At 40.5% G+C, this 25,660-nt stretch overlaps 1 protein-coding gene, 2 long non-coding RNA genes and 1 pseudogene across 5 annotated transcripts in view; 2 read left to right on the top strand and 2 right to left on the bottom strand.

Annotated features, from left to right (window-relative positions):
* LOC143367066 (uncharacterized) overlaps nucleotides 1-25,660 on the top strand; it is a 391,763-nt gene that overhangs the window by 122,748 nt on the left and 243,355 nt on the right. The window lies entirely within an intron of this gene.
* LOC143367078 (uncharacterized) overlaps nucleotides 1-25,660 on the bottom strand; it is a 187,442-nt gene that overhangs the window by 122,553 nt on the left and 39,229 nt on the right. The gene's annotated exons all lie outside the window — the stretch shown is intronic.
* The window catches only part of LOC143366996 (protein SPT2 homolog), a 131,123-nt gene that overhangs the window by 78,405 nt on the left and 27,058 nt on the right, over nucleotides 1-25,660 (bottom strand). The window lies entirely within an intron of this gene.
* Nucleotides 16,549-18,718, top strand: LOC143366635 (uncharacterized; annotated as a pseudogene). The gene is made up of 2 exons (XR_013084778.1): nucleotides 16,549-17,719; nucleotides 17,828-18,718. The product of XR_013084778.1 is annotated as an uncharacterized LOC143366635 (transcript).

Here is a 25,660-nt window from a genome sequence, read left to right as displayed (position 1 = left end):
TATGGGAAAATTCCGCATACGTAACACTAACAAGAGATATTCGGCAACTCGAAAATGCAAAAAAAAAAATTGAAAATTTGCGGAAATGTATTTGAAGTGATGTTAATAACGTATCCACTTTTACTTCGGCAATTAAACGGTCCTGTTGTTTGTTTTTTTTTTAGCGTGGGGAAATCTTCAAGACACCTTGGTGCCTCCAGGGACGGGTTCTCCCCACGTAGTGCTTCCCCAAAATGAAACGGCCCTAGCGAGTGAAAACTGTGGGGCTAATTGGTACAATATATACTTCGCTTTAGAATATTTTATTTATATACGTGTAGGAAAGTCGGGGTTCCACAAATTAAACAATCAAACACACCAGTGAAATGAGAATAAGCAATATAATAATGAAAGCAGAGTTAGGAGCTATGTGGCCGCAGTGATGGAGGGGGAAACACCTACAGGAGCGGTGGTAATGTGTACGAGAACTGACGCCAGCACCAAGCCAGTCAAGTGGTCCCAACGCGAAACCAGCCACTGTCAATCAGCGTCGCCGGGAAATAGATTGTGGACGCTGGTTGGCCGTGGTTAGCTTCGCGTTGGTGCCACCCGGCTGCCTTGGCGCTGGTGTCAGTTCGCGCGCGCATTACCACCGCTCCTGTAGGTATTTCCCCCTCTATCACTTAGACCCCATCGCTCCTACCTATGAATGAAAGATTAGTGTAAAAGAACAAAGGGATACAGAATATTATAGCAACGCGACTGCGCTCTACGCATGCTGCTCAACGACTTTCGATCCGCGCGATCACCGATTACCGCCTCGCTTCGACCGCCTTCGCCGAACTTCGTTCTCCGCCGACCTCCGTCTTCCGCGCGACAATGTATAGCATTCCGGCCGCTACTACCATTCCTACATATGCATAAGATATAATTTACGTATAATGAAAATGAATATCGTATATTCTTTGTGTCATAACGCCACATAGACTCTATTCGCGCATGTGCCGAACTACCTCTCTCTATGTCCCAAACCGGATGTATAGACCATTCTACCAACAAAAATACACCCTCAAAGAAATTATAGTTTTCATATTATCGAGAATATCTGCGAAACCGTAAAAGATACCGGAACGAATTTTTATGGTTTTGGATATTCTACATTATGGCGATCAAGAATTTTTGAAGTGTCAATTTAAAAAAATTGGCACCTCAATTTGAAAAAATAATTTGTTTCCAAAAATTCCTTATCACCATGTTATAGAATATCGAAAACCATAAAATTTTTAATTAAACAACTGTATTTCGACTTCCTTTACGATGTCGCAGATTATTCACGATAATATGGAAACTCGCAATTTCTATGCTAGTTTCATCATTGCCGAAACAATAAATGTTATTAGCATCACGAAAATAGGAAAAAATCGCAAAATTCTCAAGGCCCTGTATTTTTTAAACAAACTGGAAGTCGGCAAAATTGTGACCCCCCCCCCCCCCCCAATTTCACGAGGACTACAACATATTCGAGTTTGAAAAAAATCCGAGACATCGAGGGAAAAAAGTGATCGAGATGGCGTGGAATGAGCAAGACAAAAAGACGTAAAAAAATAAATAAAAATGAAGGAATATGCAATCGTCAATTGTACACCGCAACTTATTCATAATATTACAGTCTTTAAAGTACTTTCGCACAATGTCACACTATTTCCTACCCATTGTAGAGTTTTCTAATTTAGTTAATGTTAATACTAATCTATCACCACTTTTATGTTTCATATACACTACAGGGTGTCCCACTAAGGAGTGGACAGCGCGATATCTCTTAAAGTATTGTCGATAAAAATATAAAAAAAATAGGGAATTGCATGGTTCGAGGGGGCCCATTTATTAGCGCGAACGAATTTTGTTTTCGATTATTATTTTAAATGATACGATAGTCAAGTTCGGTTTTTCAAATGGAACTATTTTTTTTAAAGACCTGAGTTGATAGTGCGTTCCAAGACAAATTCAATAAGCTTTAATGTATACACTTTATTTCCACTGGTTTTTAAGATATTGCGCTTGCAAATTTACTGATTTTCACTGCAAGAAACCCCTCTGGAATGGCAAAAACCGGGGGCGGTCTTACTGGCGCCACGGGTGGCACTGTCTGTTGAAATGGATACTTACCTGCCAAAGGTCTACGCCAGAAATGGCAGGCCCAAAGGCTGGACAATTCTTTTCCGTCAGAAATGCTACTTAGGTAGGTACATCTGCGGTATCGAGAAGCGCATCGTTACTTTTATTTCGCACTTGCTTCTACGCTCGGATGGCCGGTTCTTTTGGGAGGGATGCAAGTTGGATTGGTTAGGTTAGGAGGAGTGAAAGTTGCTAGACTAAATTTCAACCATAGGGAGCAGATTGTATCAGAACCAATCCAACTTGCATCCCTCCCAAAAGAACCGGCCATCCGAGCGTAGAAGCAAGTGCGAAATAAAAGTAACGATACCTACCTAAGTAGCATTTCTGACGGAAAAGAATTGTCCAGCCTTTGGGCCTGCCATTTCTGGCGTAGACCTTTGGCAGGTAAGTATCCATTTCAACAGGCAGTGCCCCCCGTGGCGCCAGTAAGACCGCCCCCGGTTTTTGCCATTCCAGAGGGGTTTCTTGCAGTGAAAATCAGTAAATTTGCAAGCGCAATATCTTAAAAACCAGTGGAAATAAAGTGTATACATTAAAGCTTATTGAATTTGTCTTGGAACGCACTATCAACTCAGGTCTTCAAAAAAAATAGTTCCATTTGAAAAACCGAACTTGACCATCGTATCTTTTAAAATAATAATCGAAAACAAAATTCGTTCGCGCTAATAAATGGGCCCCCTCGAACCATGCAATTCCCTATTTTTTTATATTTTTATCGACAATACTTTAAGAGATATCGCGCTGTCCATTCCTTAGTGGGACACCCTGTAGAATCCAAAAAATGACAGTTCTAGAACCGTAACCGAATCCGATATAGTCAGAATATTGGTTCCTTGTAATAGTTATTCAGAATATTGGTTCCTTGTAATAGTTATTCAGAATATCGGTTCTTCATAAGTGTTTGATGAAGAACCGATATATAACAGTTCGAAACAGTTATTTCTACAACCGTTTCAAATCCTAGGTTAAGGGGTCATTCCGGTTAGCGCGCCGACAAATTCAGCGATATTCAGGAATTGATCGCGACAAAAATAATTATAGTAAATGAATAATTATAAACCACATTTCTACTGTAGATAAAAAATATAAAAATAATAAAATTATTGTTTTTCAAATGCTTTTGAAAGTGGTCTTGATGACATGTTTAAAAATTCTTGCCTCGCTCGTGCAGGCGATTTCAGCTGTTAGACTTATCTGAACTCAAAAATCCAAACAGATTCTTCATCAGTATGTCTGTCGCTACCGCTCGGACTACAATTAGTGATTTATCTTCAAAATTAGTAAAATGGCGGGCAAATATGCAAGAAAAATTTTTTTTCGGTTTTTTTTTCAATAGAAACTTTCGATTTTAAAAGAAGGTTAAACTCAATGAAAATACTTGGCTTTAGGGCGTATGCGCACGGCGACTTTTTGCAACGTTTCGCGAAACGCAGGAGTGTATCATTGCAGAAGGGCAACTGAAACAATTGCCAGCAATTGTATTGATGCAAACGCGCGACTAAGTGTTCACTCACAAGGGGAGGACACCATGTGGTAGACACCGATTTTGATGAGCCTTGGCACGATGGATCTATGTCGAAAATAAGTAAATAGGTGTCCGAGCGTTTCAGCCAATAGGCCTTAATAATAGAGATATTTGAAATGTTGCATGAACTGCGCCTGCGTCAGTCACGTACACATTACCACCGCACCTGCAAGTGTTTCCCCCTCCATCACTGCAGCGAATGCATCGCGCCAGCATCGCGGCCTCTTTGCGAGTGTATTGCGACTGTATCGCTGCAAACAATCACCCTGTGCATAGGCCCTTAGTCCCCGCAGGAATCACAGGTGTGCAGAATAAGGAATAAAATTTATAAAGCAATCGGTACAATAGATTTTATTTTCACGATGTGGAGAAATGAGGTTTCGAGAAAAACGCGTTCAAAGTTTTCATCGACAGAGTCATTATTTAATCTTGGAACCTGCGCTCGGGCAAACAGGTAAATGGTAACACCGCCTCACGGACGCATTCCACTGCAATCATTCACCGGCCCGGTATTCGGAGGGCTGGCAGCGATTGCTGGACAGCAGTGATGCCCGAGCTTCGAAAACTTTTGGATGGTCTTTTCAAATTAACGTCGCAAAGAGCTGTGCCGAATTTCCCGGCCCAGGTAAGCGAGCCGCGCGCTTCGCTTTTATGATCGGTTCACCACTCGCACCCCAAATTACTGTAATGAGGTTTGAAAACAATGTCGACTGGTCTTGTACCCGCCTTAATTTAAAAAATTTTAGCTACGACAGGGTAGACCGCGACGCTATACCCCTATACCAGCGTAGTCCAGGTGGGCGGTTCGAGGACGCTAGCATCCATAGCGTTTCCTACGTGCTGTGTGGAAGGGGGTGCTCGAAGGCAACGAAGCGGCGGGCATGCAACGGATAGGGAAAACTCTAGTAATGTACATGTAGGCTCGTATCCTTAAGCCGACTTGAGCTCACTAAGCAGTCTCGCCGAACCTGGGCGAGCCAAGCCAACTCGCCGAGCACACGCCGTGGAACTTCACATTTAGGGCCTAAGTGCACACTAGAGTTTTCCCTATCCGTGGCATGTCTCCCGCTTCATTTACTTCGAGCATCCCCTTCCACGCAGCACATAGAAGACGCTATGGATGCTAGCGTCCTCGGACCGCCCACCCACCTGGACTTCGCTCCCTATACTGAGAGATTTTTCGCCACCTGCGTGTAAAAGCCACAATAATGGCGCATCGTTCCAAAAAATGGCATTAACGGAAGCTGGTATAGGCGTGGCGTTGAGTAGCTAAAAGGTAAAAACTTTCAGATAAACAAATTCTAGAAAAAAATTCAAACACAGCTACAATCAAAGACACGCCCCATTAGTTACCCCTTACGTCCGATCTATGCATGCACTTCATTAAGGATTAAATTATAATAAAGAAAACCAGAACAATAGATTCTGCGGCCTGCAGAACTAACACATAATTGAATAGAAATTTAATTTCTCAATTTATGAAAGTAACGATACAGAAACTACTAGCCTATTGTTTATCAACACCGTGAATTTTAAAAAGAGTATTAAATACAGTAGTAAATAAACAGTTTGCGAAAAATTTTCACAAGAATTATGGTTAAAAAATTGATAACAGAAAAATTAAGTAAACGTAAAATATGTTAAATTATCCATCATTAAGGGGGTAGACACGGGCAATGCAGCTCGCTGTATACCGACACAATCTGGCCCGAAACACGGGGTTTGGGGGCATACGTTGTTTGTCCTTATATGAGCGAATTTTGGGCTGGACGAGGTCTCATTCGGAAGATGAAGGTTCAATGCAGCCCGCTCTGGTCATGGTTGGACGAGATTGTGTTGATATTTAATAATATGAGTGTTGAAAGTAGAGCAAAAGTCGACAAAATACACCCGCATGAATCCAAGTATTTTTAGGTCACTAAACGAGTTTTGTGACTCAAACGATGACCAGAGCAGGCTGCATTGAACCTTCCTCTTTCAAATGAGACCTCACCCAGTCCAAAATCTGCTCATATAAGGACAAACAACGTATGCCCGTGATTGCATACCCAAATACGAGTTCCGCCATATTGGCGATAATACAGAGCAATTCACGTGACAAATTTAGTTGAGGTAGTGGGTACGAGATGGCGCCTACTCAGGAGGACTGACAACATGGAATTATAACAAAACTCAAGCGTTGGCTGGATACATGTGCCACAGTAAAAGCGTGATGCAGTCAATGTATCCATTTTCGTACGATTAGAGGTTAGGTTATATGCATTTTAGGCATACATTGACTACGAACTGCTGGGAACTGTATAATTTACTAAATTAACGCTTTTACAGTAACGCATACATCACTTGAACTCGCTGTCGTATTTATGTTATAATTATATGGCCATATTATTGGAAATAAAAAAAGAGATATTGAAACTTTTTTACTAATACTGGAAGTATTAATTTACCGATATCATCTTTTCAGAATATGGATGTTACAGTAATTATTTGAAATATTGCTCTTACAATTATTCTTTTTTATTCTTCCGACTATTCTAGAGAACATATAATAAGAATAAATCTCCAAATCAGTCAACATTTGACTCCCTGATCTTTTTTGTAAACCTTTACGGCCCTATCTCCTAAGTTAAATAGTCCTTAGTTAATATTTAAAATGCAGACAGGGTTAAAAAAAATAAAACAACATAAAATAATAGATGGGACTTATTCTAATTTCTCTCAGCAAATACCTATATATTGAAAATACGAAAACGTTCTTGTTTAGAGCGTAAACTTTAAATTACAACACAATCGGCTGGTGAAATCCAGGGCACAGTGTAAAGGAATTTGAGCAGAAAGAAAAGAAAATTCGACACTGTATCATGTTTGCTCTCATTATGATTAGGAAAATGTTATCAGTATTTGAAAAAAAATGTTTATGCAGAAAAAACTAAAAGTAAAAAAGTTAAGCCCTTATTGCTATTGAAAAATTATTGTGTATCTGCAGGGTTGCCAGCAATATTATGGAGGACCACTTATTTAGCGGAGAGGAACACCACAGGAGTGGTGGTAATGTGTTCGTCAGCAACGTCTTCACGCATACGTTACCACCACTCCTGTAGGTGTTGCCCTTCCGCTAAGTAAGTGGTCCTGCATAATGTTGCTGGCAACGCTGTGTATCTGTGTTAGCAGCCCGAGGCGCTGGCTTTATTTCTCGGCTGCTAGGACCCCCATTCTATCCTTCTCTTTTCCGACCCATCGGCAGCGACAAAGTAACTGCGAGCCGCCGCGAGCATCGGAGAATACTGTTCGCTGAATAGCTATACCTACTAACATCGTACAAATTAAATTTCGAACCGAGGGACGATGCAACAGAATTTACTGAATATGTGTAACACTCTCTCTTTTTTAATCTTTTATTACTTACGAATTACCATTTGGGATTTTGGTGAAACTTGTATATGTTTTCGTCTTTAGTGATATATAAACGTATGTCAAAGATTTTTTAAATTTTTCACAATTGTGGAAATTGACTTTTTTTCATTAAATTATAACTGTTGAACTAAGAGACAGATAAGAATGAGCTTTTGGGTGCTTACAGTGGAGAAATAAGAGTACCTAATAACAATTATGACACTTTAAAAAAAAAAATTTTAGACCATTCATTTTGAAATTGTTCTCAACAAATGCAATTTTATACTACCAGGACACTATTTAAAAAATTGAAAAAAATGACGATGTACACCTACTTGTGTTCTTTACGGACACGTTTTCAGAAACGCGGAGACTTTAAAATTGGTCGCATGCAAATTAATTGAATGTGACGCTGCGTCGCTCAGCACCGGCTCGTCTGGCTGAGCCGTGCGTACTACAATATGGAACTATCTATTTCTTTAATTCCTAGCCTTGCGTGGCCTTGAAAGTCATTGTATACCATATGGTTACATTTGTCGTGCAGAATAGAATACGGAAATAGCAAACAGCTCCCTCTCGCGTGCACCAGGTAGCGGCGTATCTATGGGTAATACCATTTCAGTGCAGAAAAAACATGCTGTAATACCGACCTGCCAAATCGGCCAGGTCACGTGACGTGTCTACCCCTTAAGAGGGAATAATTCTTCCTCATTTTTCGGCGCAAAATTCATTTCGATATCTTTTACAGTTCAAAAGTTATACGAAAAAAGCCCCAAATTCATCAACCCTCGGCCCTGAAATTCTGAATAGCTCTTTGCGACGTTAATTTGAAAGAAACCATTCTAAAATTAGCGCCCGACCGCAGGTTGCAAGATTAAATGATCACCCTGTATGCAGGGTGATTTTCTCGCAGCGCCTGTCAAAGAGATGCCGCCTGGTACCCCGTGGCGAGGTCAACCCCCCGCGGGGTCTCACCAAATTTGATGGCTTTCGACCTTTGAGGGGGTTGGAGTGCCTATTAAGAAGTGAGAAATCTTCGAGTTCCGCATTTCTCATCACATCTTTGCGAAAACGACACCAGTCGATTTCTTATGTTTCGCCGACGAAACTGACACTATCAACGACGTAATTCGGATGATAATGAAGGAAATTCCATGAAAAATTCATTTATATCATTTCAAGTTAACTTCGTTAATAATAGTCCGATTTACATGATATTTGATAGGACTTTCATCGGAAAAACATAAGCAATCCTCCATCGGTGTCACTTCCATATCGATACGATAAAGAAAAAAGAATTTCTTAATACGCTGATATGAATATTTTACATTTTCACCCTGGACAAATCACCCTCAATTTGCTGCGGTCGGGCGAGGATTCATACCTGTTTCAGATATAAAATAATTCTTTATTCTTTATCGTATAGATATGGAAGTGACACTAATAGATTCCTTGTGTTCTTCCGATGAAAATCATTCCAAACGTCACATAAATCGGACTATTTTCAACGAAGTTATCTTAAAATTATGCAAATCAATTATTCATGTAATTTCCTTCATTATGCTCCGAATTGCGTCGTTCTTGGTGCTAGTTTCGTCGGCGAAACATAAGGAATCGATTGGCGTCGTTTCCGCAAAGATCTGATGAGAAATGCGGAACTCGAAGATTTCTCACTTCTTCATAGGCACTCCAACCCCCTCAAAGATCGAAAGCCATCAAATTTGGTGAGACCCTGCGGGGGGTTGACCTCGCCACGGGGTACCAGGCGGCATCTCTTTGACAGGTACTGAGAGAAAATCACCCTGTAGAGGCCAAACCTCTGAAAATTTAACAGTACATTCTTGAGGATATGTACTTTCAAAAATGTTTTTAAAAAAATTGATTTTTTCAATCCGACTAAACGGAATGACATCTTAAATGATAATAAAAACTGCAAATGGAGGTGATTTAATAATATTCTGACAAATGAAACCGAATCCGAGGACTGGGTCAAATTTTACGACAATTTCAATTACCGGTGATCGATATATTGGTTAATATTCGTGTTGATTCGAGGGTTACCGGATGTTCGCGAACGTTCGAAGGATCCAACCTCTTTGAATCGATCTAAGCTAAGTGCGAGTAATGAGGCCCAGCAGGTAATAACGCCCACCTGTCATTTATCCTTGGTAGGTCAATCTGCATTACTGATAGTGCCATTTTATTACATACGAAATATCATTCGAAGAGTTTCCGCACGACTAATGTAACATTTGTCGGCCGTAAATTCAACAAATGTTTCCCCGGTAACTAGCCTTGCTGTAATTATAAGAATTACGTCGGTTTCTTGGCTTTGTATTGGGAGTACTCATTATCTAATTAATGTACAACTATAGGCATGTATAAGTTCATAATATGTTGGCAACATATTCCCAGAAAATTGATGATTTTGTAAAGTGCAAGCTTAACAAATAACCTTGGCAATGAGGAAGTGACATAACAGATAATAAGGCCCATCAAAATATTAAGTGGGCTTTAAGGCTCAAGATGTAACCAGAAACCTCTTACAAAGCAGGAACGATATTGAGAAAGGTCCAAAGCACGTGCCACTTCAACCAGAATAAAACAGACAAGAGAACGTGAACAAGAGCCCATGCCATCCACCTCCAGAGAAAACGTCGACGGCAGATAATAAGATTTGCAAATTATGCAGAACTGCGTTCAAGAGTGAAATGCGACAGTCTGTCATGTGTCTCACTTGGAGACACGATGATTGCTTTGGGCTCACAAATGGGGACGAAGATGTCTTTATTTGCCCGAACTGTACATACTAAATAGGTGGGCCTTATTATCTGCTCCACACGAAACAAAGCTCATTTACAAGGTTTTTAAAAACCTATTAATTTTCGTATTTGTTGTATTCATATATTGTTACAAATATTAAATTTTGTATTACAATGTCCATAGATTTCAATAAAAAAAAGTTTTCAAAAATATGTACAAGTATTTTTTAAAAAATTAAAGATCCTTAGGTGAGCCTTATTACCAGGGCTCCATATCAATACTACACAGTACAATATTACACATGCAATTTATCAAAACAGGACAGAATGTAGTACACATACAATTTAGAACACATGCAGTTTAACGCACACTTCCTTTTAGTGCACATCAGGATAACGTACAGCAAGATTTCACAGCCGATGGTATTAGTATTGGTAGCAAACCGATGTGAGTTTGGGGATGTTCAAAATGAGACTGTGGTTACAAGTATCGCGCGATGAGGTCAATATCACAATTGTTGTCAGGTCATCTGTGACGTCCCGGCCCCATCACATGGGTCACGCTGGTTAGTCTCCGCCGGCGCCGCTAGAGGTCTACTCTTCTCGCATATCCTATCGTCCACTCTCGTTCGCATATATACAAGTTCTAAGTTATTTCCTCTCCATCCCCGTGTGTCTAGGGCAGGGGCCGTCAGCTATAGCCCTACTGATGAGTCTGGTTGACAATCCCAAGACGAAACACGCACACATCCTTTTCCTCCTCGATCTTTACTGCCAATCCACCTGCCCCGCACAGTACTCCAAAAAGCGTGACCAGCCTGAGGGATTACGGGTAGCCGGAGGCGACGGGGCAAGATCCCTCTTTACGTTCCGGAATCAATCACCCAATCACCATCTCGGTTTCGGACGTAACACATCATTCTGAGCATTTTCCTTTAATCTTTTTGGCGGTCGGCTTTGGTTTGCGAGATATTCGCAAAAAACCTTACGATGTAGTAGTTATCATGCAGTAGTTTAATATTGCGCCTCGAAGGAGTCCGGAGACTCCTCGGACGGATTCGCGGAACCTCGGGCCGCTTCGCGGGCGCTCGGGTGGGTTCGCGGTGTCGAGCGCATCGGCAGAGCGATTCTCCATGTGGTCGAGAATACACGTGTGTGCCCGACTAATTCGCGTCGATATTATTATTGCCAATCTGTATTAATCACTATGTCTATTTGGTTATTAAACCTTACTATAAACACTAGAATTACCGAGTTTAACACATACACACATCGGTTCGCTACCATGCTTTACGCGTGCTCAAGTAGGCGCGCGCCCTCCGCCCCGTCTAGCCCCAACCAATACTAATACCGTCGGTTGTGAAACAGATTTCAATATATTATGCCGAAAGTTTTTTATTAGTATCTCTGAATTTAAGGCCGACCGCCAAAAAGTTTAAAGGGAAATGTTATTCAGAATGACGACCTTGACAACAGATGTGAAGGCCGTCGAAATCGGCGAGGGCCCAGTTCATCGGCAAGTTTACCATGCTATCCTGTTGTACACTAAATAAAATGTGTATACCTTGTGTGTGAAACCTTGCTGTGCGCTATCCTGATGTGCACTAAAAAAAATTGCATAAAACTTCATGTGTTCTAAATTGTATGTGCATTGTCTTCTGTGTACTATTCTGATGTGCGCTAAATTGCATGTGCAATATCGTACTGTGAATTTTTTATATGGAGCCGAAATTTATTTAAATAAAAATTTTGCCCATCTCTGATACACATAAAGTTTTATTAAAGTTAAAATTTTCGGGATGGACGTTTTCCCTTGTTAGGATTGTACAATATTTAGGTATACTGTTTTTGTTGGTCAAAGTTGTGTTTAAAACTTCACAACGAATCATCAGTATAACTTCAAATTATAAGGGGATGCAACTGAAAAATAGTTAGATACAATCAGATGGTTATGCAGCACATAGTGCACAGCAAAAAATTGGTAGACACTTTGAGTGGCGTTGGCGTGTTTTCACGCCCAAGAATTTTCCTGATCATTTATCTAATAAAGAAAAGTGAAATTTTTCTATTTTCTATTAGATGTTTATGAGAGTACATATTAGCAATGAATTGACGAGATTACCCTAGTGAAAATGATGGCCGCAAACGCCATCCAACGCCAGCCCGCGTCGCTCAAGCCATTACAGGTGAGCGAATTGCAAGCGAATCTCGGACGTGTTTTGCTTCCCTAGGCTCATCAGACCGATGCACAGTGGGGTATTTACACTGAAAAGCCGGAAAAAAGTCGATTTCAAAAATTTTGTGTAAGCCGTAAAATTTTTGCTATCCGAGGTAGTTGAATATGTAAGTGTAACATGGAGAATATTTTTCTGCTCTTTGTCTCAAATAATTTTTGAGCCCGCATCTGGGAACGGAAAACGGAAAAAGTATCGACGAATCAAAAAATTGTAGAATCGATATTTATTTGAATACTTGGGCTATTACCATACGTTAATTTCTAACGCGGCTATACGCCTTCGAAACCATTAACCTCAAAATCATCGTAAATTAACAATATTATTTGTGGTTTCGTTGTTTTTTTAAATTAGATGATACGTGGTAGAATTAAGGGGGGAAGTCCCAAGAAATCGACAGGAAAAAAGAAAAAAAAATTACATAAATCATTTCTAAAGCCTCGTGGCCACTAGCAATAAACTTGCGACATTTATTGCGCAAGAAACTTGCATGAGTGTTTACACTACAGCAATTTTTTTACGCAAGTTCTTGCCTGCAAGTAGTTGCCAGAAAAAATCTTGCAGAAGATATGTCCCGCGTGTCTACACCACGGTGTAATAGACAAGTGTTCCGACTCTGTACCTTTTACCCCATTGATTTTGTGTGCCGATTTCTGTTTAGTTCCCCTGGCCGCCGCCAGAAGCATCGTGACTTAGAAGGCATATACATATGTGATAATGAGATTGTGGTGGTAGAGATTGTAATGGTATTACTGGGCTTCCCAGAAAAATCCTTCGCGTCATGGAGAGGGAACATGCCACTCATGCGCGTGATGACGCTGTCATTTGACTGAACCATGGCGTCGATTGGTTCGACGTCACGGGGTCATCACGCGCATGCGTGGCGTGTTCCCCTTCCACTACGAATAGGAATTCCATACCAGGCCTGTATATATATGTAAATACCTTTACAACACCACGAAATCTGCCGGGCGCCAGAAGAACTAGGACGAGAATGTCACACATTCTGAACAGGAGTCAGAACACCTGTCTATTACACCACTCTACACTGCAGTGTTACGCCTGAGAGTTGACAGCAAATGTTTATACATAAAGTATCTACTATAATGTCGGTCCAACAAACTAGAATTTAGAATTAGTTGGACCAAACATTACTGAGAGTGATACAAAAATGCTGGCGTGCACGTAAAAAATTTCCAATTCGTTTGGAAATAAAATCTTTCTCAGAAAGAGAAGATTATCGGGTGTCTACATTATGACAGAATTCACTTACTGAGACCAACTGTCGCAAGTAATCAGAATTTGCTAGAGTTACTCTCCGGCGTGTTTACACAGTGCTGACATCAACTCTCGCAATAAATGTCGCAAGTTTATTGCTAGTGGCCACGTGGCTTAAAACATTTAAAAAATATATATTCTCAAAGTTATAGGCCGAAATTCAACTCCGTATCGATATTATAGCCTAAGGTAGGTTTAGGAATTAAGTGAACTTTTCGGCCGAGTTTCAGAAGCAACGCCCTCTTTCTGCCGCCGCGCGTCTTGGCCTCCGCGACTGCCGTAAGACCCGTTACGCACTTGCGACCAGTCGCCGGCAACTTGGTCGCCGAGAGACCAAAATTCGGACAACCAAACGAAGCGACCAGACTGAGCAACTCGATACCTATCCGTTTCGTTTATGCGTCAAACAGAATGGACATCGAGGAGATTGTTGTAATTATGAAGTACATTGGAAAAAAAAAAAGAAGAGGGAATATTGGGTGCATCCTACAGTGGAAGAACGCCGCCAAAAAGGAATGTTTACTGGTTTTCTCGTTCTCAAATAAATGCACCATTTCTTCTTATTGTTTTTTTAAATGTCACGATTGGAGTTTTCATTATATGACAAATCCCAAATTGCCTATCGAGATTCAATTTGGAAAATAAATTTGTGGTCGCCAACAAATTCGCTGGTCATGTGAACGCGTGCATTGCAATCAAGGCACCTCGTTGGTCGCCGTGACCAAGTGCGTACGTACTCATATATCCCCGTGTACATCGTGGTCGTCGGCGACCTGGTCTGGGTTAGGACCTGGTCGCCGTTGTTCCGGGAAGGCCCCGCCGTCATCGCGCGGGGTTGTTGAGCGCGGAGTTCGCCTTTGCGCTGAGGGGGGGGGGGGGCAAGCGGATGTATCGCTAGTTTGCTCCCGCGTAAAGTCCCTCCCCTCGTGCGCGCGACTCCGCGCCCGAGGAAGACCACCGTGGAGTTTTAGTGGGTGCAAGCCCCACATAACCCCGTCCCTCCCCCGGGGGGCGGGGTATCCGTTAGGGATTTCTCCACGTCAAAAAAAAAAAAAAAAAAAAAAAAAAGGACCTGGTCGCCGACAACCACGAGGTACACGGGGACATATGAGTTCGTACGCACTTGGTCGCAGGACACAACAAAGGTTTCTGGTCTCTCGGCCGGCAACTTGTCGCAAGTGCGCAACGGGGCTAATACTCGGAGCTCCTCAGGCCCGTACTACGTGAACCGCGCGTGGCGCATTAGGGTGACATTGTATCAATAGGTTTCCACATCGTCCCAGAGAGTACGATTGTCGATGCGTTTTTTTTTGTCAGTGGTATCGCCTGTAGGCCTATTCCACTAATTTTTAGATTTACCCAGCACGTCTAAACGTGCACGAAAATCTAGTTCTCCCAAACATATTTAAAATTTTGATAGTAAAACGCGTTTTTCCAATCGATTTTTTATCACGCGACACAGTGGAATAGGCCTAGGGCAAGTGACCCAATTACGGATGGTGTCCGTCTTATAGGTGGCTAACTATATCTTTATGAATTAAAAACACTATTTATACAACACCTGAAATATTTGTTTCTTAACTAAGTATAATGCTGATTTTATTCGGGGGAATTAAAACATTTTTACTTTAAACTCTTATATTTATTAAATTTCGTATTTTAATATTGATCCTGCCAATTTTGTCGTGATTCTTCAAACAGCTAAGTGAAAGTGCTAAGAAGTCGCATCTGTACATAAGTAAAGATAAATATATACTTTTATGGAATAAAGTTTCGATTTTCTTTTTATAAGTAAATATTAGTAGATATTTCTTATAAAACGAAATAATCTTCAGTTTAAAATTGTTTTACCTAATAAAAATGGAAGTCCGTGATTGATACCGATTTATTGAATAAGTTCCTATTATAGAATCAGTAATCGGTACTGTAAGAATGTGTGTGAGACGGTCACCACGACTGCAACGTAGGCTCGAGCGTTCCGAAGCGGGCGCATAGTAACAATGCCCGCCAACAGTGCTTAGTAACAGCGATCGGTGCAATCGGCAGCGATCGTCGAAGTTCGGGACTCGCGTGTAACGGACGAGTCACGTATGCAGCGGCAGTCGAGTCCAGACTTGTCTGGTAGAGAGAGTTGTAAAGAAACCAGTCTACTATTTCAAATAAATAACTACCTCTATTCTTAACCCATATTTGCCTTATATTTACCATCCTTACAGTACAGTATTCGCGGACTCGACCCAACTCGATCATTTATCGATTTTAAGACTGAAATTATATCAAATTAATAGTTACTGCAATTTTTAATGTAAGTATATATAATCAGTGATTACATAGGTTCTTAATTTATAAATAATACCAGAATTGTATTTACTTTTATTTATTTATTTCAGAAAAATGATCAAACAACCAAGGATGCGACGCCTAACCAACAAAGGGGAATCACTTGACAATGCTCTGACAAGGAGAGGTTCCCAGGTGTCCGCTTCCGATTGCTTTGAATTTTGGATTTGTTTTAGAGGAGCGAAAGATAAGGTATACGTGTTTTTTTATAGCGGCCCGTTTTCATATTTAGGGGGTGAAACCAACCCCCAAAGTTATAAGATTTTCAGGTGTTCATCTCCGATTGCTTTGGTTTTTGGATACGTTGTAGAGGACCGAAAAAGAAGAAATACGTGTCTTTTTATTTTGACCTGCTTGAATGTTTAGGGGGTGAAACCACCCCTCCAAAGTTCATACGGGGTACAAAATTGTGTTGAGTAAAACTTCATATAAATTTCATTTGCGTCATAATTTACTGTATGGACGATGTTCTTGTCGTCAGTCACCCTTATTGGAGGGTAAACTACTCGCAGTCGTTTAAATACGTATTTGAGAGACTTGAAAAGTGTCAAAAATGTCCAAAAAAAAAACTTAAAAAACCATAGACACAAATTATTTTATGATGACACATCAGTGGTTTTATGCCCTCCCATTGCTACTGACAATGAGGGGTGAACACAACCCCTAGTTATTCAGCTACGTCGGGCTTATATAAGATATTTAAAAGGCGCGTAAGCTTGGAACGAATACAAAGGAAATTGAGGAAAATAGTACTTTATAAAGATGGAGGTCTAAAATGTCATTATAATTACAAATACCCTTAATGGGAGTTCAATAAGCTAAAATTAAAATATTGGAAAAAATAAGAAATCAGCTGCATTTGACCTGAATCTTTTTCCCCACGCTATTGTTATGACGCTAATAATAGCACTTATATCGAGTTACGCGATATTTTCTGCAAAATTGCAGTACGTTGTTTCTCGAAAATTGGTTTGTTCTTCAGTCACATCCGAGTGCTTCACGTGTTCACAGAATTTGTAACTACAGTTCTCGCGATTAAAAATGATTATTAATCCGCTGAACGTGATCAATGTATTATTAGTAACATTCCAAAGTATGTACTTGATGGAAACTCCTATAACAAGGGAGGAAGTACAATTAAAAGAATCTATACAAAAGATGTTGCTAGATAGCATATTTGAATTTAATGTAGTCGAAGTTTCGGAAGAGTTTTCATTGGACTTTATGGATCAGTTTAAAGAGTGTGAAGTTGAAGCTGTTGATGAAGATGATAATGCTGAAAATTGGTCTGAAAAAACATATACAGGAGTTTGTTCTCAACGTGATAAAGATGTTGATGTTGACTATAAGCGGAGAGCAGTTGCATTTTGGAATGGCGGAGAAAAAAAGCGTAAACTTAATACGGTTCAAAATAATTTTAAATATGTTTCTTCTGAACGGCAATTACGGCGATGGGCTCATCAAATTGAAGCAGGAGGAACCAAACGAGAAAGATTAGCACAACTTTCCGAGTATGTAATACAAAATTTGAGGGAAGCTATTGATGCCGGTTATATTTTACATGACAGAGATATCCGACGATGGCATATAAGGAGCAGGGTAATGATGACATAGTTTTTAAAACATCAAGAAAATGGGTAAATAATTTTTAAAAAAAGCTCATCGTATTGTTTCACGGAAAATAATTAAATTTGTTATACAAGCAACAATAGAAGACCATGAAGTATTAAAAGTTAGAGCTACAGACTTTGTTAAGAAAGTAAAGCCTTTAAGTGCCAGAATCGGACCTGACAATATATATAATTCAGACCAGAGTGGATTTCAATTAAAAATACATTCTGGACGAACCTTAGCAGTGCAAGGCACAAAAAAAGGATAATGTGTTGTACAATCTGTATTTTCAACGACACATAGCTATACAATACAACCAACAATAACTGCGGATGGAAGATTGTTGTCACCCCTCTTTATGGTCTTGCAAAAAGCAAATGGAGAATTTGCAGCATCAAAATCTGGAAAACTCATATCTGGTAATGTATATTTTGAAATTATCTTAATTAAAGATAATTTTTATTGGTAATTGAAAATTAACTGTACATATATGTGTAGTTACGACGGAATTTAATTTAATATTGCAGCTCATTTCAAAACCTGGTTGGAAGAAGTCTTTTTTCCTAAAACCAAACAAACAAATGTGTTGTTGCTAGACTCTTGGAGTGGGCACTGTGAACAAGATGTACGTGATGCGACACCAGTGGGCAAAGAAATTCTAATTAAGATGATACCAAAAGGTACCACTGGACAAATCCAACCTCTAGATGTTTATGGATTTAGGGTGTGGAAGAATTATGTTAGGCGTTTCTCTGATGATGTACTCTTGCATAACTATGACGTTAATCTTCATTTAAGAAATAATGTAATTAAATTACAATCACTTGTACACAACCAATTGTCTCCACCCAGATATATAAATCTATTCCAGTATCATTGGTATAAAAGTAGATACACAGAACAAAAGTTAGGAGATTTTGTGAATCCTATAGATTTTGCTTTTGAAAAGAATACGGAAATGAAATGTGCACTCTGCAATGAAACACCGATAGTTATACACAGTCTGTCCTATTTCCGATGAGACTGCTCAAAAATAAAAAAGAAGACGCTCTACAATGCATTTCTTCCATCGTATTTATTCGAAATAATCTCCCTCCGAGTCAATACAGCGTTGAAACCGATCATAAAACTTGTCGAAGCATGTCTGGTACTCGGGGGCCGGAATAGCGTTCAGGTTGTCAGTCGAAGCCTTCTGGATGGTAGGAATTGTACTGTAAGTGTTCCCCTTCAACGCTAATTTGAGTTTAGGAAATAGCCAGAAGTCGCACGGCGCTAGATCAGGCGAGTACGGCGGGTGGTCGAGCGTTATGATGCTTTTTTTGGCCAAAAACTCGCGTACAATTAGGGCTTTGTGCGACGGCGCATTATCATGCAACAAAAACCAACTGCCAACTTCCTTGTACTCCGGTCGAACACGTTGAATTCTGTTCCACAATCTCTGCAGAACACCCAAATAATATTAAGCAGTCACAGTCTGACCTTGTGGAACGAATTCCTTATGGATAATGCCCTTGGAATCGAAGAAAACGGTAAGCGTCGTTTTGATTCGACTCTTCTGCATCCGCACTTTCTTCTCTTTCGGCTCATCTGGTGACTTCCATGTCGCGCTCTGCCTTTTGGTGAGTGGTTCGTATTGAAAGCAGTACGTTTCATCGCCAGTTACGATAGATGACATGAATACAGGGTCCTTTTTTTGGCAGATTTCATGTCTTTGCAATGACTCACTCTCATGTCTTTTTGGTCCTCCGTGAGAGAATGTGGAACAAATCGCGCGCAGATCTTTCTCTTTCCCAAATCCTCGGTCAGAATGCGATGGACCACACTCTTAGGAATGCGAGTCATCTCCTCAATAAGTCTCGCGGACACACAACGGTCAGAGCGCAGAATTTGGCTGACTTTCTCAATGTTCTCTTCATTCCTCGAGGTTCTCGGCTTCGGTGCGTGTTCGTCGTCTTCAAGGTCTTCACGACCATCACGAAATCTAGCAAACCAGCGGAATACTTGTGCACGGGATAGACACTGGTCACCGTAAACGTTTTTCATCGATTCGAATGTTTCTTGAGCAGTTTTGCCCAACTTAAAACAAAACTTGATATTCGCTCTTTGCTCCATAGCGATTTTTCGACAGACTGACACAGTGGACGGTTAGTTATAATGTCGTAACTATTGACAGAACAATGGAAATGCTACGCAATTCGGTGTGACGATAGATGAAAGATGTGTCCACAAAATTCAATAGATGGCGCTGTAATCGGCTGTTAATTTCGACCAGTCTCATCGGAAATGGGTCAGACTGTGTATGTTCTGGTGTAAAAATGCATATTGCTTAAAGCATTTTTTTCATGAATACCACTTTTGTGACAAGTATGAACCGTAAGGTTTCCGATAATATATATACAAATACTTTAAGTGATCGTTTCGTAAACTATATATATCTTGTAAGAAATTCAGATTAAAAATTTAAGTTAAAAAGAATTAATGCAATAAGTAAATGTCTTCATTGTTTACAATAATGTAACTGTGCACTTGGGGGCTATTTTCTCATTAAGCAAGATTGAAATTACCTTCATCATTTTGCTGTCAATTTTCGCAAAATAGTCTGCTTGAATTCAGTAAGCTCGACGTAGCTGACTAACTAGGGGTTGTTCACCCCTCATTGTCAGTAGCAATGGGAGGGCATAAAACCACTGATGTGTCATCATAAAATAATTTGTGTCTATGGTTTTTTAGGTTTTTTTTGTTGACATTTTTGACACTTTTCAAGTCTCTCAAATACGTATTTAAACGACTGCGAGTAGTTTACCCTCCAATAAGGGTGACTGACGACAAGAACATCGTCCATACAGTAAATTATGATGCAAATGAAATTTATATGATGTTTTACTCAACACAATTTTGTACCCCGTATGAACTTTGGAGAGGTGGTTTCACCACCTAAACATTCAAGCAGGCCAAAATAAAAAGACACGTATTTCTTCTTTTTCGGTCCTCTAAAACATATCCAAAAACCAAAGCAATCGGAGATGAACACCTGGGAATCTCTCCTTGTGAGAGATATTAGAAAGGGAATACCTATAAGCACTGCTTCCATGAAATACAATGTACCAACCAAGGACTACATTGTTCAACAAAATAAACATTAAATATGCAGATAAAAAACCTGGTCCCCTGAAAATTGTAAGTGCAGATGAAGAGAATTGTCATGTTGTTTGGATATTTAGTCTGAGGGAACGTGGCTTTCCTGTTACCAAACAGCAATTGATAAACAGTGTGCAATTAATTGTTAGAAACCTAGAAACAGAAAATCCCTTTAAAGACGATCGTCCCGGTCGTCACTAGTATAATGATTTCCTAAATCGACACCAGCACGTGTGTTCAAGAATGTCAGAGAATGTTTCACGTGCTAGAGCAAATGTCAGTGAGATATCTTTGAGAGAATGGTGTTCTACAATTAAAAGCTACCTTGAGGAAAAGAATCTCCTTATTGTACACCCTTCAAAAGTATTTAATTCTGACGGAACAGCAGTATTATTAAATCCTAAAGCTAAAAAAGTTATAGTTTCAAAGGGATCCGAAAACGTTTAAAATGTTGTAGGTGATAATGAAAAAGAAAGCCTGACGGCTTTGATTACAGGCAATGCTGCAGGTCAATTAGCACCACCGCTAGTTTTATTCGCCTATAGAAGAATACCGACGAATATCTACAATAAAATGCCAAAGGGATGGTGCTACGACAAATCTGAGAGCGGATGGATGACAGGCGAGAATTTTTACGAATACATGGCTAACACTTTTATCAATTGGATAAGAACTAGTGGATTTCAATTACCCACTGTAATGTACATTGATGGGCACTCCTCTCATATGACGCACCCTTTGAGTGCACTTTGTATGGAGCAGGCTTGGGAATGAAGTGAGCGCGGAGGCCGATTTTTCGAGACAACGCCTCCTTTCTCCCGCCGCGCGTCTTGGCCTCCCCAGCGGCCTTGGTGCTTGGAGCTCAGGCCCGTACCATATGAACCGCTCGTGGCGCATTGGGGCGACATTGTACAAATAGGTTTCCACATCGTCCCAGAGAGCACCATTTTCGATGCGTTTTTGTTTTGTTATCGCGCCGCGCGCGGTTCACGTGGTACGGGCCTGAGGCGCTCCAAGTACCGCTGCCGCCGCAGGGACCAAGACGCGCAGCGGGAGAAAGGAGGCGTTGCCTCTGAAAATCGGCCGCCGCGTTCAGTTAAGTCCCAAGCCTGGTATGGAAAACCAAATTGAATTGATTGCATTGCATCCGAATGCGACTCATATAATACAGCCAATAGATGTATCACTGTTTTGTCCAATGAAACTTGCATGGAGAAAGGAGCTCAATAATTATAGAGAATAAAATGATGTTTTTTGTGTGCTCAAAGCAGATGCAGCACCCCTGTTAAACAAAGCGTTACATTCAGTGAATATTACTACTTGTTTAGAAAATGGATTTAGAAAATGCGGGTTGTGTGCATTCTCAGCTGATGCAGTAGATTACACTAGGTGTTTCAAAAAAATATCACGTAATCCACCAACAACAGTGGAAGATACTAGTACAAATACGACAGAATATAATGTAACAATGAAGGCAGTGATTCATCCGGGAAGAATACAAGGTTTTGAAAGTGCGAAGGATTTGGGAGAATGGATGGCCAATAGCGAAGATCTGTGATCTGTGATCTTTGTCAAGTAACCACTGTAAATAGTCCAATAGAAGATCAAATTGAAGTGACAAAACATGCATGTGCAGCTGTTGTTACAGCTAGTGAATTTACTGAAACAAAAGTAAATGGCAATAATGAGTTTATAATTGACGAAATAGAAAATATAATAATTTCTTTTTTTGATGAAGCCGAAAATATTGCAGAGAAACTGTAACCGTATCCCGTAACGGCTACCAACCGGACCGGTGGGTAGAGGGTCCGAGTGAACAAGACGGGTAAATTGGCTGAACGGAGGATAACGGCGTATTAACCTTAAGGCGGGATCTCCTACCCGCGATTGGTCGCAGTATACTGGTGCAATGGGAAAGCATGTATCTGTTCTCCTACAAGCGACTGCGATCGTCGGATTTACGCCAGACGTAGGAGCCTGACGCGAGTCTGTTTGAGTACCAGCCTAGGCTACTCGAGAGACAACACAATGCGATGAGAGTCTGTTTCCCATTATACCTAGTCGCAAGCTGGGCACTGCGACCACAGGTGGTTAGAGTGCTCCCGGACGGAGTCTAGCGATCAGTCGCACTGCGACCCATTGCCACAGTGTGACAGAATCCCAAGAAATAAGGAAAGAAGGCAGAATTCAAAAGATATGGGAGTATGTATTTTTATGATACCTGTAGACTACTAATATGAGCACCTAAAAGCGGTAAAAATATCATGACGTCCACTTCTGATCTGTGTGCAAACACGTGTCTATAATTATATGTATTTTTCGTGCAGAATTTTAAATCGCGTGATTTAATTTTTGGTGATATAAAAGCAAACAATTTTTGGGGCCCCAAATGAGTAGTGTCGATTCTGTGAAGTAATAACAAATAATTAGTTACATACATTTTTTTCCATTCAAAACCAATTGAAATATTGCCAGCAATCATCCCTTTTTTAGTTCCACTTCCGGGAACTTCTGAACAATTTTTTTGTTTGTTTTTTAATCAACATAATCTAGGCCTTGCTACTACGGAAAAAGCATTCGCGAATATTTGGCAGTTATAGATTAAGTACGTGTATTCTATATCGCACAGTGGAGGTAAATCCCCAAAAATGGGAAAAAATGCAACATCCTGTGATTTGCATTTAAAAATGCCGAATATTATTAAGGAAATTGATACTAAAAGTGTTAACATATAAGTTTGACATTATTAAGAAAGTAACGTCAATTCGTCATGAATTGGCGTCAATAGTTTCAATAAAACTACAAGAATTTGATAAATATGCCATGGAAAGTGCAGTGTTCCATGATGTACCGTGATGACTGATGCCCTAAATGGATTGTTAGCGGGTCACGGTTTACTACAGCTTTATGACACTAGTCCTTCGGCCCCCTACACGATATAAAGTAATTTGGAACCATCTGTCAAGTAATTTGTAGAACATCGGAACAATTTTTAGGATTAATCCCCAATTGCTACAAGCTAATTGCTCTACGTTCGGCAGGCTATAAACCGTGTTTCGCTACAGTATAAAAGAATGATAAGTATGGTCGGAACGATGAATATTAAAACAAAAGCGTGCGCTGACGTATTCAGATGTGAGAGAAGGTGGGCCATTGGGAGGATAGAATATTTTTAGCTAAATTTTTTCTATAATTTTTAAAATCTTTATTTCTGGCTTCTGTTTGGGTCTTCTTTCTAGGTTTTTACTTTTTTTAGGAACACATATTAGTAATTTACAAGAAATATTCGATTCAGGCATGAATAACAGCGACGCTTAGCCTCGCCCATTCTGTGCTTTGCATTTCTAACTTCACTGCGTTGTATCAAATATTATAAAAGAATAAACACGATTTATTATTATTATTATCATAAATATATAAAAATACATAATCCTCCTCCCAACTTTTGAATTCTGACTCGTTTCCTTGTTTCTTGGGATTCTGCCCCACTGTGGCAATGGACTTGGTCGCAGGGTGCGGATCGTCCCGAGGCTCGCGTCCCTGGCCCTTGGAATGGGTCGGGCGGGGTCGCGATACTTTCGGAAGCTTCCGGCCCGTCCCGAGCCCGAAAGGCTACCCGCACACCCCTGGTCGCAGGCAAGGAAATTCAGCCTAGGCCAAGTCGCTGGGTCAAATCGCTGCGACCAATCGCGGGTAGGAGACCCTACCTTAAGCCTACTACGTCTTAATTTATTGCACCGGCGCTGGGTTGTCGCAGACGCGAAGATCGTGGCGAGTCAGAAGGAGGTGATGAAGGAAGACGGGGTGGTGTCCTCACCAATTGCCCCGATCGCCCAGTGGGTAAAGCCTACGGGAGATACATACGGACACTGTAGGATGTCCTCCGGGGCATCCCTAAAATTGACGGCGGATATCGATCTAGAGGTCGCCGAACTCGCGTTCCTCTAGGGGCCGTGGAGGTAGTGGATTCCAAAAAGACACAGTGATACAGCTTGTAATACACAAGAGATCGCTGGGAGAGTTCTGACCGTTCGCCTGTAACGCTCGTGGTAGACTCTGCCTTGCGGGCCCGCCGCGCTAGCTTATATGCGGCGCCATGCGAACTTCGCGAGCGAGAGCGCCGCTCAGCGCGCAGCCATCTCGCGGCCGCGCTCGATAACAGCGGGCCGCGCCAGGCGCGAGTGGTGGGGGGAAGATCAACGTCCCACCGTTATAACTCGTTACAAAACTACCTGAGCAATTTATTTTGAACGATAAGGAAAATTATATATAAGTAATGCAGCTGAAACACAGCCACTTATAGATATTTCCAATAATATTCCTCCCGAAGAATCTGCGAAGCCTTTGGAATCAGTGAAATCATATATATATATTGGCCAAGTCAAAAATCAAAAGAGAATACAAAAGATGGTAAAAAAACTACGAGAACCGAAAGAAAAACCACCTTCTGTCTTAACAAGTGAGCAGTATCAAGCATATTGTTTGGAGAAAGAAAGAAAAAAACAAGAGACTGATAGGCGAATGTTAGAAAATAAATTAAAAGCACAAAAAAGAAAACTTGAAGTTGAAGAGAAAAAACGTAGGGCATAAGAGCAGGTAGAAATAAAGAAACGGATTGAAGTAGAAAAATGGAAGAGAAACAAAAGCAAAAAGAAATTTTAAAAATAAAGAAATAACATAATCGAAATGAAAAGCAAGAAAAGAAAACAAAAGAAAAAGAAGCTCGTGAAGCAAATAAAAAAATTATGAATCCAAAGAAAACTGTACCAACGATTAATGTTACGCTTTAAAATTGAGACTTAAAGATACAGTTATTTTTCTACACACGCTATTCATTACAAAATATTATTTCCGAATATGTTAGAAATAGTTTGTAAGTTATGCAATTCCTAATACTGTGATAATATTGTTGCGAGCATCCTTTGCACAGAATCCAAGGCCTGCTGGTGCTCGCGACTAGATCAAGAGGACAGCGAGAATAAGGCGATCGGATTGATAACCAGACGCCATTACGTGCAGACGCATCGATACTTACACTTTTCCCGTGCATTAGAGATTGTATTCGGTTACTTCTGTTCTTGTTAATGTACTGTTACTGTTACTGTACTGTTACATTAAACTTCCGTTATGCCAAACCGAAATCATAACATTGGTGTCAGAAGTGGGATTCGAACCCACGCCCACAATGTGGACTGCGAACCAAACCGAAATCATAACAATAT

The sequence above is a fragment of the Andrena cerasifolii genome, chromosome 3 (genome assembly GCF_050908995.1).
Source record: "Andrena cerasifolii isolate SP2316 chromosome 3, iyAndCera1_principal, whole genome shotgun sequence".
NCBI classification, from domain to species: Eukaryota; Metazoa; Arthropoda; class Insecta; order Hymenoptera; family Andrenidae; genus Andrena; species Andrena cerasifolii.
The sequence above is the reverse complement of the archived record's forward strand: the minus strand, read 5'-3'. Positions and strand labels throughout refer to the sequence as shown.